Source organism: Triticum dicoccoides, chromosome 1A (assembly GCF_002162155.2).
Source record: "Triticum dicoccoides isolate Atlit2015 ecotype Zavitan chromosome 1A, WEW_v2.0, whole genome shotgun sequence".
Taxonomy (NCBI): Eukaryota; Viridiplantae; Streptophyta; class Magnoliopsida; order Poales; family Poaceae; genus Triticum; species Triticum dicoccoides.
In genome coordinates, this window is record NC_041380.1 from 448,033,335 (window position 1) to 448,043,949 (window position 10,615).

A 10,615-nucleotide genomic window follows, 5' to 3' on the forward strand; every position below is an offset into this window, starting at 1 on the left:
TCGTGGCTTCCCTATTGGTTGCTTGATGTAGGGTCCAAGTCTCCTGGATCTTGTTTGTTCGAAAAATCACGTTCGCAGAGGTTTCATTCTGTTTGGACTCCGTTTGATATTCCTTTTCTTCGAAACCCTAAAATAGGCAAAAAAAACAGCAATTCTGGGCTGGTCCTCCGATTAGTAGGTTAGTCCCAAAAATAATATAAAAGTGTATAATAAAGCCCAATCATGTCCAAAACAGGATATGATATAGCATGGAACAATCAAAAATTATAGATACGTTGGATATGTATCAAGGCCATATCTGCATATGCTAGGCTTGTCAAGTTTAACCCGAGTATTCTACACATGCAAAACTGGCTTGCACCCGTTGTATGTGAACATGGAGCTTATCACACCCGATCATCACATGGTGTCTCGGCACGATGAACTGTAGCAAAGGTGCACACTCAGGGAGAACACTTATACCTTGAAATTTAGTGAGGGATCATCTTATAATGCTACCATCGTACTAAGCAAAATAAGATGCATAAAGGATAAACATCACATGCAATCAAAATATGTGAAATGATATGGCCATCATCATCTTGTGCCTTTGATCTCCATCTCCAAAGCACTATCATGATCTCCATCGTCACCGGCTTGACACCTTGATCTCCATCGTAGCATCGTTGTCGTCCCGCCAACTATTGCTTCTACGACTATTGCTACCGCTTAGTGATAAAGTAAAGCAATTACATGGCGATTGCATTTCATACAATAAAGCGGGAACCGTAAGGCTCCTGCCATCTGCCGATAACTTTTACAAAACATGATCATCTCATACAACAATATATATCTCATCACGTCTTGACCATATCACATCACAACATGCCCTGCAAAAACAAGTTAGACGTCCTCTACTTTGTTGTTGCAAGTTTTACGTGGCTGCTACGGGCTTCTACCAAGAACCGTTCTTACCTACGCATTAAAACCACAACGATTTTTCGTCAAGTGTGTTGTTTTAACCTTCAACAAGGACCGACCGTAGTCAAACTCGATTCAACTAAAGTTGGAGAAATAGACACCCGCCAGCCACCTGTGTGCGAAGCACGTCGGTAGAACCAGTCTCATGAACGAGGTCATGTAATGTCAGTCCGGGACGCTTTATCCAACAATACCGCCAAATCAAAGTAATACATTGGTGGAAAGCAATATGACTATTATCGCCCACAATTCTTTGTGTTCTACTCGTGCATATAACATCTACGCATAGACCTGGCTCAGATGCCACTGTTGGGGAACGCGACATTTCAAAAAAATTCCTACGATCACGCAAGATCTATCTTGGAGATGCATAGCAACGTGAGGGGAGAGTGTGTCCACGTACCCTCGTAGACCGAAAGCGGAAGCGTTTAGTAACGTGATTGATGTAGTCAAACGTCTTCACGATCCAACCGATCCAAGCGCCGAACGTACGGCACCTCCGAGTTCAACACACGTTCAACACAATGACGTCCCTCGAGCTCTTGTTCCAGTTGAGGATGAGGGAGAGTTCTATCAGCACGATGGTGTGGTGATGGTGATGATGCAGTTGCCGGTGCAGGGCTTCACCTAAGCACTACGACCATATGACCGAGGTGTTGAACTGTGGAGGGGGCACCACACACGGCTAAGAGATTATCTGTTGTGCTATTCGGGTGCCCCCTGGCCATGTATATAAAGGAGGGAGGGAGAGAGGAGGCCGGCCAGGAGGGGCGCGCCATGGGAGGGAGTCCTACTTGGACTCCTAGTCCAAGTAGGATTCGCCCCCCTTTTCCTTTCTTCCACTGGAGGGAAATGAAGGAGGGGAGAAGGAGAAGGAAGGAGGGGGCCGCGCCCCCACCCCTTGTCCATTTTGGTTTGGGAAGGGGGGAGGCGTGCGCCACCTCGTGGCCCTTCTACCCTTTCTCCACTAAAGCCCACTAAGGCCCATTAACTTCCCTGGGGGGTTCCGGTAACCTCCCGGTACTCCGCAAAAATGCCCGAACTACTCAGAATCATTTCGACGTCCAAATGCAACCTTCCAATATATTAATATTTACCTCTCGACCATTTCGAGACTCCTCGTCATGTCCGTGATCTCATCCGGGACTCCGAACAAACTTCAATCATCAAATCACATAACTCATAATACAAATCGTCATCGAACGTTAAGCGTGCGGACCCTACGGATTCGAGAACTATGTAGACATGACCGAGACACATCTCCAGTCAATAACCAATAGCGGAACCTAGATGTTCATATTGGCTCCTACATATTCTACTAAGATCTTTATCAGTCAAACCGCATAACAACATATGTCATTCCCTTTGTCATCGGTATGTTACTTGCCCGAGATTCGATCACCGGTATCATCATACCTAGTTTAATCTCGTTACCGGCAATTCTGTTTATTCGCTCTGTAATGCATCATCCCATAACTAACTCATTAGTAACATTCCTTGCAAGGCTTCTAGTGATGTGCGTTACCATGAGGGCCCAGAGATACCTCTCTAATACACAGAGTGACAAATCCTAATCTCGATCTATGCCAATTCAACGAACACCATCGGAGACACATGTAGAGCATCTTTATAATCACCCAGTTACGTTGTGAAGTTTGATAGCACACAAGGTGTTCCTTTAGTATTCGGGAGTTGCATAATCTCATAGTCAGAGGAACATGATAAGTCATGAAGAAAACAATAGCAATAAAACTAAACGATCATTATGCTAAGCTAACGGATGGGTCTTGTCCATCACATCATTCTCTAATGATGTGATCCCGTTGATCAAATGACAACACATGTGTATGGTCAGGAAACTTAACCATCTTTTATTGAAGAGCTAGTCAAGTAGAGGCATACTAGGGACACTCTATTTGTCTATGTATTCACACATGTACTAAGTTTCCGGTTAATACAATTCTAGCATGAATAATAAACATTTATCATGATATAAGGAAATATAAATAACAACTTTATTATTGCCTCTAGGGCATATTTCCTTGAAGAACCCGGTGAGCCACATGAGATAAACTCGTCGCAAATCCCTTCGTTGGGAATTTCGCAAAGTTATTGTTAAGAGTAATAGGATGAAATTGGTAAATAGCATCAACTCCTTCTAGTTTAGGAATGAGAGACAAAAACACGTAATTTAACCCGAAAATGTCCATCGTACCAAGGCAGAACCTTTGGATAACACTATAAACCAGGCCACACAATGTTGGCCAGAACTTCTTAAAGAAGGGAATCAAGAACCCATCCAGGCCGGATGCCGAATTCACATTAGCAGAATTAACACTGCCTTAGTCTCGTCAATGGATAAGGAACCCTAAGAGCAGAGTTCTCTTCGACAGAAATGCACCAACGCTGAGGCCAAAGAGAAGGAGAGATCATAAAACCAGAGACCGGCCTGGCCGTTAGAAGGGAAGCACAAAAACTACTGAACATGGTCTAAAATGACGACGGGGTCCAAAACCCTGACGCCATCTACTACTAGACTATCAAAAGAGCATCGACGCTGTCTCCCATCAGCGATAGCAAAGAAATAGGTGGCGAGACTATCCCCTTTCAGGGTTCAATTGATCGTGCCTCTTTGTTGCCAGTAGATCTCCGCTTGCTTGTGCAGCTGCATAAGGAGATCTACCTAGTTGTAATGTTATTGCCACCCCCCAGGGGGGTCCCAACAATGTCCGCTACCATATCTAAAGCACTAATATGACCCATCAAGTCCAATTTATGCTTACGCACCTTCACCGTCCTATTACGACCCAACCCCTTAAAAACTTCTTAAGATGATAAGAGCAGAAATGCCCAAAATGGCGAGCCCCAGGGGACAGAAGAGACATAATTTTACTAGAAAGGAAATCATAGAAGCCCTCCACCAGCAACCAAGATGCATCAAATTGAAACCTCCTGGCTACACAAGAAGATTCCACCCCAAGTCCAACATGAGAGGAGAGTGGTCAGACCCAACGTGGGTTAGGCCAGCCAGGGAAGCATGCGGGAACAACGAATCCCACCTAAATTTAACGAACACATGATCCAACACAGACCAAACAGGGGAAGACTAATGATTGGACGAACTAAAGCGGGATTCCATCCTAGGCACCTCCCGCAGGGCGCACTCACTCATGAACGCGTTAAACACATCAGTCAGAGGTCAAGAAAAATTACAATTATTCTTGTTAGAAGGGTCTCTAAGTAAATTAAAATCGCCACCGATCAGCGGAGGAAGGTTGCAATAATCAATCTTGGTGGTTATTTCTTCTAGGAATAAAGCAGAGAGAGAAAGATTAACGAGCCCATATACCACAACCACCTATTGGGAAACGTAGAATGCAATTTCAAAAAAATTCCCACGCTCACGCAAGATCTATCTAGGAGATGCATAGCAACGAGAGGGGGAGAGTGTGTCCACGTACCCTCATAGACCGAAAGCGGAAGCATTTGACAACGCGGTTGATGTAGTCGAACTTCTTCTAGCTCCGACCAATCAAGTACCGAACGTGTGACACCTCCGAGTTCTGCACACGTTCAGCGCGATGATGTTCCTCACCTTCTTGATCAAGCAAGGTGTCGAGGAAGTAGATGAGTTACGTTAGCATGACGGCGTGGTGATGGTGATGGTGAGGTGATTCTCGCAAGGCTTCGCCTAAGCATCACAAAACTATGACCGGGGGTGTAAACTGTGGAGGGGGGCGCCGCACACGGCTAACAATTGATGTTGTGTGCTTGTGAGGCGCCCCTTCCCCACATATTGTTGGGGAACGTAGCATGCAATTTCAAAAATTTCCTACGCTCACGCAAGATCTATCTAGGATATGCATAGCAACGAGAGGGGGAGAGTGTGTCCACGTACCCTCATAGACCGAAAGTGGAAGCGTTTGACAACGCGGTTGATGTAGTCGAACTTCTTCTCGTTCCGACCGATCAAGTACCGAACGTACGACACCTTCGAGTTATGCACACGTTCATCTTGATGACGTCCCCCAAACTCTTGATCCAGCAAAGTGTCAAGGGAGAGTTCCGTCAGCACGACGGCGTGGTGATGGTGATGGTGAAGTGATCCGCGCAGGTCTTCGCCTAAGCACTACATGAATATGACCGGAGGCGTAAACTATGGAGGAGGGCACCGCACACGGTTAACAATGTTTGTTGTGTGTTCTAGAGGTGCCCCCCCCCCCATATATATATGTATAGGTTGGAGGGGAGGAGAGCCAGCCAAGGGGGCGCCCCAAGTAGGAGGAATCCTACTTGGGGTCCTCCCAATTCAGCCTTCCCCCTTTCCTATTCCTATTCGGAATAGGAAGGGAAGAGGGGGGAGGGGGATCCTATTCCCTTTTTCCTTTCCTTCTTCCCCTTTCCTTCTCAAATTTGGCCAGCCCATATGGAGGGGGGGGGGCACCAGCCCCTTAGTGGCTGGTGTGTTTCCCCTCTTGGCCCATGAGGTCCATATAGCTTGCCGGGGGTTGCCCGGAACCCCTTCTGGTGGCCCGATACGAACCCGGTACCCCTAGAACACTTCCGGTGTCCGAATACTATCGTCCTATATATGAATCTACCTCTCCACCATTTCAAGACTCCTCATCATGTTCGTGATCTCATCCGGGACTCCGAACAACATCAGCGTGTGGACCCTGTTCAAGAACTATGTAGACATGACCGAGACACCTCTCCGGTCAATAACCAATAGCGGAACCTGGATGCTCATATTGGTTCCTACATATTCTACGAAGATCTTTTTCGGTCAAACCGTAGTGACAACATACGTTATTCCCTTTTTCATCGGTATGTTACTTGCCCAAGATTCAATCGTTGGTATCTTCATTCCCAGTTAAATCTCGTTACCGACAAGTCTCTTTACTCGTTCAGTAATGCATTGATGTCTGCTACGCAACTTTATTCTTGTGGACACGTGTTGGGCCTCCAAGCGTAGAGTTTTGTAGGACAGTAGCAATTTTCCCTGAAGTGGATGACCTAAGGTTTATCAATCCATGGGAGGTGTAGGATGAAGATGGTATCTCTCAAACAACCCTGCAACCAAATAATAAAAATCTCTTGTGTCCCCAACACACCAAATACAAGGGTAATTTGTATAGGTGCACTAGTTCGGCGAAGAGATGGTGATAAAAGTGTAATATTGATGGTAGAAATATATTTTTATAATCTGAATAAAAAACAACAAGGTAGCAAATAGTAAATGGGCAAAAAATGGTATTGCAGTGCTTGAAAATGAGGCCTAGGGTTCGTACTTTCGCTAGTGCAATCTCTCAACAGTGCTAATATAATTGGATCATATAACCGTCCCTCAACGTGCAACGAAGAATCACTCCAAAGTTCCTATCTAGCAGAGAACATAAGATGGAATTGTTTGTAGGGTACAAAACCACCTCAAAGCTATTCTTTCCGATCAATCTATCCTAGAGTTCATACTAAAATAACGCGAAGCTATTCTCACCGATCGATCTAGCCAAGAGTTCGTACGAAAATAACACCAAAGCAAATTCAGATTCATAACATTCAATCCAACACAAAGAACTTCAAAGAGTGCCCCAAGATTTCTACCGGAGAAACAAAGACAAGAACGTGCATCAACCCCTATGCATAGATTACCCCAATTTCACCTCGGGAATCCGCGAGTTGAGTGCCAAAACATATATCAAGTGAATCAATACGATACCCCATTGTCACCATGAGTATTCAATTGCAAGACATATATCAAGTGTTCTAAAATCCATAAAAGTATTCAATCCGATAACAACGAAAACTCTAAGGAAAAAACTCAATTCATCACAACAAGATAGAGAGGGGAAAACACCATAAGATTTGACTATATTAATAAAGGCCACGATACATCAAGATCATGACATCTCAAGAACACGAGAGAGAGAGAGATTAAACACATAGCTACTGGTACAAACCCTCAGCCCTGAGGGTGGACTAATTCCTCCTCATCATGGTGGCCGTCGGGATGATGAAGATGGCAACTGGAGATGATTCCCCCCTCCGGCAGGGTGCTGGAATGGGGTCTAGATTGGTTTTCGGTGGCTACGGAGGCCTACGGCGGTGGAACTTCTAATCTAGGTTAACCCCAAGGGTTTTTGGAATATTTGTGAATTTATAGGGTAAAGAGGGGGTGCGGGAGGCCACCGAGGTGGGCACAACCCACCTGGGCGCGCCCTGGTGTGTCGATGTACAAAAGTAGGGGCTCTCCTTTTGCACCCCTTTACTTGTGCATGGGCAGTCAGAGCCGCGCCCACGGTCGCACTAAGCAGGGCAGAGGAGGGATGCCGGAGTGCAAGACAGCTAGTGCAACGCCAAGTCCAGGGGCGCAAAGAGAGCAAGAGTGCGAGGTGGACTCCCCGACAAGACTCTTGCTGAGGGTGGCTTCCGTAGCCCCGACAAGATCCTTGCCGGGGCAACTTGCCTGACACCAGCAGAGCGCGCCACTCTTGAGCCTAAGGGTTTCCGACGCCATCAGCCACATCAAAACCAAGGCTCGGGAGGCACCTCCATGGTGGCATGCAGATCTTTGTAGAGATCATAAATACGCAAGATCGGATGAGAACTAGAAGACGATGATCCTTGGCAAGATCCTTTCCAAGGAAATCCACGAGACCCCCGGCAAGATCCTTGCCGGGGACGACCGCAGTGCCACGGCAAGACCCTTGCTGGGCCCTCGGCAAGACCCTTACCGAGGACGTCTGCGGGGCCATAGCCAGGCCCATGTCTGCCAAGACTCCATCGCCGCTCCCATGCAACTGCTAGCTCAACCAGTTGGGCAGGCATCTGCGTGGCAGCGTGCGGCCTCCACACTGACTCAGCAAGCACCTGTGTGGTGGCATGCAGATCTTCGTGAAAGCTCTGCCACCACGCCAGCCCAGCATCCAGCCAACGTGGCGCTACAATGCCTCGTCAGCTCAGACGGGTGTCGGACCCAGGCGAGGCGGCGACAGCTGGGACGAGCTTCCTCGCCGTCCCCGATAAAGCAAGAGGGGCACGTCGGCAATGCATTAAATGTGTTTGTCCGATGGTGCCAGAAGATAGACTCAGTCGCGACGCACCTTTCCACCTCCGGTGTGCCACTGTGGCAACCCCTTTTGTCTATAAAAGGAGGCCCGAGGCGTACTGGAGGGGGATTCGGATCTTTGGAACCAGAGAGACACCGTAGCTAGTTCAAGAACTCAAGAACACTCAAATATAAATCAAAGCAGGACTAGGGTATTACGCGTCTCCGCGGCCCGAACTTGGGTAAACGATCCTTGTGCTGACCGCCAGACCCGCTCTTTGCACAACCCCGCGCCTGCCAACCGTAGAAGGGATCCCAGTGACCCCACAGGTGTCGTTTCCCACCGACATCTCTGGCGCGCCAGGTAGGGGGTGCGCAGTTGTGGAAATCTGGTCTGGTTGAAGCAGCGGCTTCATCATGGTCGTCACTTCAAGGAAGAATACGACCGAACAAGTGGTGTCCTCGGTGGACGCAGTGAACGCTCATGCAGCGGCAGAAAAGCTAAGTCATGCAAAACTTTGAGTAATTCCTTTTTATATATATGGTTATCGTCCTCGACGATCTTGCCCTATGTTTGGAAAACCTGCACACAATGGGGCCCTGCCACTATTGGCAACACCCTTGTTCTTTTTCGAGTCTGCTCAACAGTTCGAGCGGCTGCATCGAGAACGGCAGGGTGACCTTCTGCAATTGACAACACTCTCGTTATGTCTCGAGTCCGCTCGACAACTCGAGCAGCCGTGTTAAGAGCAGTGAGGTGGTTTGCCCGGCAGCAAGCATATCCGGCAGGCCATTGAGGATCTGTCCTCAAGGCACTGTGGCCTGGGTTTTCGTGCCGGCAAGCTTACCCGATTAACGTAGGGTGGACATACAAAGGGAGATTGAACGGGAAAATAACATGCATCGTTACAAAAACATTATAGAGTTATATTACATCATTTGTTGCTGTGGTTCTAACTAAAGATAAAAATTGTCTTGGTCATGAACCTGCAGCGGCGATAAGAAACGGGGTGCCTAGTCCCGGCGCTAGCCTTCTATCCTCCAAACTCCATCGATGCGGCTGATGACGGGCTCGATACGCTCCTCGAGCGGAGTGAGGTCCACGCGCTCCGGCAAGCTATCCAGCGCAACTTCGAAGTCGAGGTCAGGGTTCCAGTACGCCACCTTGGTGCGGACCTTGGTCATGGCACCCCGGCAAAGCCTCCGGGCCTCCTCGGCCAGAGATGCCGCCTTGTTGGAGCGGAACCGCTCCAGGGCCCCGAGCACACCTTCAAAGAACAGAGTCAGCCTGGCATTAGGACTCACGTTTGGCTCCGGGATGTACCTCACATTTGGCATCCCCATGGTAGCCAGCTGCTACCTCTTGAGCACTGCGTTGGTTTTCCTCGAAGAGGAAGGGATAATGCAGCAAAGTAGCGGAAGTATTTCCCTCAGTTTTTGAGAACCAAGGTATCAATCCAGTAGGAGGCTACGCGTGAGTCCCTCGTACCTGCACAAAACAAATAAATCCTCGCAACCAACGCGTTAAGGGGTTGTCAATCCCTATACGGCCACTTACGAGAGTGAGATCTGATATATATGATAAGATAATATTTTTGGTATTTTTATGATAAAGATGCAAAGTAAAATAAAATCAAAGTAAAAGCAAAAGGAAATAACTGAGTATTGGTAGATTAATATGATGAAGATAGACCCGGGGGCCATAGGTTTCACTAGTGGCTTCTCTCGAGAGCATAAGTATTCTACGATGGGTGAACAAATTACTGTTGACCAATTGATAGAATTGAGCATAGTTATGAGAATATCTAGGTATGATCATGTATATAGGCATCATGTCTGAGACAAGTAGACCGACTCTTGCCTACATCTACTTCTATTACTCCACTCATCGACCGCTATCCAGCATGCATCTAGAGTATTAAGTTAATGAAAACAGAGTAACGCCTTAAGCAAGATGACATGATGTAGAGGGATAAACTCATGCAATATGATGAAAACCCCATCTTGTTATCCTCGATGGCAACAATACAATACGTGCCTTACTGCTCCTACTGTCACTTGGAAAGGACACCGCAAGATTGAACCCAAAGCTAAGCACTTCTCCCATTGCAAGAAAGATCAATCTAGTAGGCCAAACCAAACTGATAATTCGAAGAGACTTGCAAAGATAACCAATCATACATAAAAGAATTCAGAGAAGATTCAAATATTTTTCATAGATAGACTTGATCATAAACCCACAATTCATCGTTCTCAACAAACACACCGCAAAAAGAAGATTACATCGAATAGATCTCCACAAGAGAGGGGGAGAACATTGTATTGAGATCCAAAAAGAGAGAAGAAGCCATCTAGCTACTAACTATGGACCCGTAGGTCTGAGATAAACTACTCACACTTCATCGGAGGGGCTATGGTGTTGATGTAGAAGCCCTGCGTGATTGATGCCCCCTCCGGCGGAGCTCCGAAACAGGCCCCAAGATGGGATCTCGTGGATACAAAAAGTTGTGGCAGTGTAATTAGGGTTTTTTCTCCATATTTGATCGTTTGGGGGTACGCAGGTATATATAGGAGGAAGGAGTACGTCGGTGGAGCAACAGGGGGCCC